Genomic DNA, 4,520 nt, shown 5'->3' on the forward strand with positions numbered 1-4,520 from the left:
CATTATGTGAATTTAAGCTTTTTTTTTATTAATAACAGCATTAGTAATACAATGCGTGCTCAGAAACCTTACTTATTAGCTTATGAAGCAATAGTGTTTCGACAATTTGCGGTCTTCAAAAAGTAAACGCTGAAGTTTTTATACTTCCTTGTGAGCAGATCACCTTTGATTTAGAAAAGGAAAACTTACTCCCCTGTTGCTTTCATTGCAATATCTGAATCGAGACCCAAGCGCTAAGAAAGCTGAAAAACGCAGAAGTCATAAACCCTATTTTAATTTAGACACACATTTTCTAATGCAGCCTTCATTACAAGACAGTCTATTTCTCGAAAGCGTGTTATGTAAAAAAGAGAAAAACGAAAATATGTGGATGACAATATTTAAAAGCTGAAGATTTTACTTTTGAGAAATTGTCATTTTATGTATCTAGACGCTTTTCAACCACTGCTTTTAGAACTTTGCTGTGCTTCCTGAATCATTTTCAGTGTTATAAACTGGGTGTGGAAGTAGCGATCACTTTGTAGAGCAGTTGATAGACTGGAGCTGTTCAGACTACTCTTCTTATTTCTCAAATGCTTCCATCATTTTTCTTTCACACTAGGACGCGAGTGTGCACATGTGTTTGGTTTTCGTTTCACTGATTCTCATTGAAGATTTGTGAATTAAGGAGGAAAAATCAGTAGCTTGGGAAAGCAGAAGGTTTGGTTCTCAACGATCTTGAAGACACGCCCATGTAGTGCAGCGTGTGATATTTGTACTATAAAAGACCAAGTGCTCAAAGTGACGTCTGCGTTTACCGTTTAGACTTTTCATCTCGGGCGCACTTTTAGAAAGCAAAGATAGAGCAGTTGTGTTGAATCACACTATGACAGCTGTCAGCAGAGTGGCGCAGCGGAAGCGTGCTGGGCCCATAACCCAGAGGTCGATGGATCGAAACCATCCTCTGCTATACACACCGTCAGTCTAATGAAGTGAATTTAAGCTGATTTTTTTTCTCTCGTGTGTGTGCAAGCTTCACACTTACTGTATTCGTTAATCTTTACCAATAGCAGATGCCCAAATGTATCTTTGGTTGTTCTGCGATCCTTCATAGTTTCCTCAATTCCTTCAAATGAACATCCATATCAAAGCAATTATATATATACATTACAATTAAGGTACATATTAAAAATATCAACGCACATTTGTATAATGCTAATTTAATAATGATTGTCAAGGATTGTCAAGTTCTCCAACAAATCTGTGTTCTAATTTTAAAATATTTTTGCTAAGGATACAACGGGTGTATAAATGAATTCTCCCAACAGCCAGTTAAAGAAAAATTCCACACGTGAGGATGGTTTCTTGGACATTGACTTAGGTACTTAATTGTTTACTTGTTGTAGTTGCACACGAGTAAAACACGAAGATTTCCTGCAACATTCAAGAGGGTTTGCGAACAAATCCCTTCAATTTTTAGCAGAGATTATGTTTACATCATCACAATCTGAAGCACGTCCCTGAGTGCGTTTGACCCAGCAGCCCTTTGTATAACAGCTGCACAGGGACACATTCCCATTGCTTTTCACAAATCACTGGCATTTTTTTGCAGCATTTCTTCTGTCCTGAGAAGCAAGATTTGTATTTTATCTTTCAGAAGTTGTATGAATTTCTTGAAGTTCAGAAACAACTTGTTCCAGAAAAGAAATGAACACTTGCTTCAAAGTAAATCAAGACGTATGTGTCTCTTGCTGTGTGTGCTCTTATCTGTCCATCTCTCTCTCCTCTTCTCTCTGGCAGTCTGTGTAGAGTATCTGAAGGGGATGTAACACCACTTGGAAAAGAAGAAAAATTCTCAGGAAAAATTCTCAGGCAGAATAAAAAATCATAATTCTCTTCTCAGTCAGATTCACAACTCAGACTCACACTCAGACAGAAGCTCAACTCCGTACTGCTCTCTATCCTCACAATCCAGAACTAGAAGATATTCAGACAATCAGTGCTGCTACATGAACAATATCAGACAGAACAGCCTGGACTCATGTCACATTTCCCCCTTTTTTCCTTCCTCCCAGCCCTCTTAGAGACATAAAAGAGCTCCTGGTTCTCCTCTCTGTGAACTGGGCTCAGGGGTCACTGATCTGGCAGTTGTGGGCTCTGTTCCAGGTTGAAAGCAAGAAGGTTCTATTAACGCTTTCCAGGACTTCCAGCCCTTCAGTATTACTTTCTTTACTGTATGTCAGCCTCCCAAAATGTTTATAAATGTTTTATAACACATATGAGTGTGGAATTATCTTATTATTTATATATAGTATTTATGTAATAAACACCAGTAGTGACACTATGATCAGTATATTGATTATTTGTAGCCGATGGTCCGATGGTCGTGTCTACAATAGTGACCATTTGACCAGTCTGTAGCTCTGGGCAGTGGGACTCAGATCACACAGAAGACCCGTCTGTGTGTGATTCCATACGAGCCCTGGGATTCAGCTACTCTAACAAATGTCTCATAGACCGTCTTATAAATTTACAATTAGATGAAGTCATGTAACAGTTTTACAGATAATTTAAATAATCAGACAGCAGTTTTGGCAGTGGATACATCTCCACATGGGGGAAAGAAACTGAAATATATGTGCTCACTGTGAAGTAGGAAGAGGTGGTCAGACAAGCAAAACAACTTTGCAAATAATGTGAAGTGACATTGTTATGTGTCAATCAGCTCACAGATTTCGCTTCATGTGCCTTAAGCTGTGCAATTTGTATGGTTGTTGAATGAGATTGGTTTCTTCACAAGCCCAGTCAATTGCCCAGCTTGCCGACGCACACCTCCATGAAGACTCTCTTTAAGATTTAATTGTCAAGTCGCCTCCTTTGCATACAATAGTAGCACCGACACTAAGAGAAAGGATGAGAAATGGCGTTTATCAAGCGATTGCAGTGTTTGTTTGACTGAGGATCCTTGTGTGCTGAACTGGCCTCTGGAGAAGTGTAGTGCTGTAAAACAGAAGGTTTGTGTCACTCAAGATTGTTACAGAACAGAACAATACAATTACAATACTTTTGTGAGAGTAAATATTACTGGTGCACCACAGTTCTTATAATGGTGAAAACAGGAGCACCTTCTCTACATTTTTGACTAAAGTATTTAAATGGAAAGAAATAATATCACTATGCAATTCATAAATGCAATTGAGCTCCTCTAAATGTTCTAGTCTGATGAAACAATGTATAGAATTAGGTGACAATATCGGAATTAATTCAAATGCACAAGATTAATTTTCAGCAACAAAAAAAGTGCTCGGAAATATTTTACAAGAATGAAACCTAACATTCACCTAAATAAACATTCACCCTCTACATAAGTAGAGAACAGTAGGACAGAAGGTTAGTGTCACTGGACACTGCGTCAGAGAGGCCGATCTCTTCTCCCTCATTATGCAGGCTTACCCACTCATGATGAACTGTCCTCCAGTGATACTCAGCTGCCATCATCGACTCAGACATGACGTTCATGTACATATTATACCTTAATATGGCACTGCGTTACAATAATTTGATCAAAACAACTGGTGAAAAAATAATAATCAAATATTTCTTTCCTTCTTTTAGTAAAGATAAAGACTTTGTCCAAAAAAGAAGCATTTATACCTTTCCTCTCCTACCAGCCCTTACAAGTCACCCAGTTTTTAATTTAGAGCTGGATTAAAGCTCTAGTCTCTTTGGGGGTGTGAGTTGGAATCCCACTGCTGCCAAATATCTCCAACTATCTCAGTGTTAAGAAGCAAAAAACACACATTTGCTGCAGAAGTAACAGGAGAATTTGTGCCATTCAGCCTTATAGCGTGATGTCATTTTCTCATGCTCATTTTTAGATGCTTGTGATCGAATCTATGATTCTTATGAGTGTGCCCTCCATAAAGGTAGCAGATATAACGTGCCAAGTTTTCAGAGAATCGCATTAAATACAGGTCAGAAGAAGGTGACAAAGTGTCCGCTAGGCAGTTCAGCGATTTCAACAGTGTTCTCTGTTGTTTAGGTCCAGAATGACACCCGTTACAACACACAGTGTCAGGCATCAAAAAGACTTCCCAAAACCCTGATCCTCTCCTTGATCCGGTGATGGCATCCAGACATTTCCTGCAACAAAGCCAGGATACGATCTTCAACAACACGAGTGAAAGGCTAATTCCCAACCTTTGCAATCCTTTGCAAAGAAGGACCGCATGTGCTCAGTGTTAAATGCACTGTTCATTATTATTAATCATAATAATAATAATCTTTACATTATATACTGTAGTGCCTTTCAAGGTGGCTTTCCAAAGCGCTTTACAGAATGAAACCAATAAAGTTAAAAAAATACACAAGATAAGCAGGATGAGAATACACAGTTAGAGGAGACAATAGATGGTGGTATTAAATACAGTAGGAACAGAGGGGTAAAGAATAGTTCATTAAAGGCTCTTCTTTGTCAATTCAATGAAATGTTTCAGAAATGCTGAACGATTGATGTGTTTCACGCGCAGCGCGGGCTCTCC

General features: G+C 38.6%; 1 non-coding gene across 1 annotated transcript; it reads left to right on the forward strand.

Moving 5' to 3' along the window:
* Positions 1-877: 877 nt before the first annotated feature.
* Positions 878-949, forward strand: trnam-cau (transfer RNA methionine (anticodon CAU)). Its single transcript has one exon. It is a non-coding gene; the product is annotated as a tRNA-Met (tRNA).
* The last annotated feature ends 3,571 nt before the right edge of the window (positions 950-4,520 follow it).

Source organism: Lepisosteus platostomus, chromosome 5, assembly GCF_059453375.1.
Source record: "Lepisosteus platostomus isolate fLepPlt1 chromosome 5, fLepPlt1.hap1, whole genome shotgun sequence".
Taxonomy (NCBI): Eukaryota; Metazoa; Chordata; class Actinopteri; order Semionotiformes; family Lepisosteidae; genus Lepisosteus; species Lepisosteus platostomus.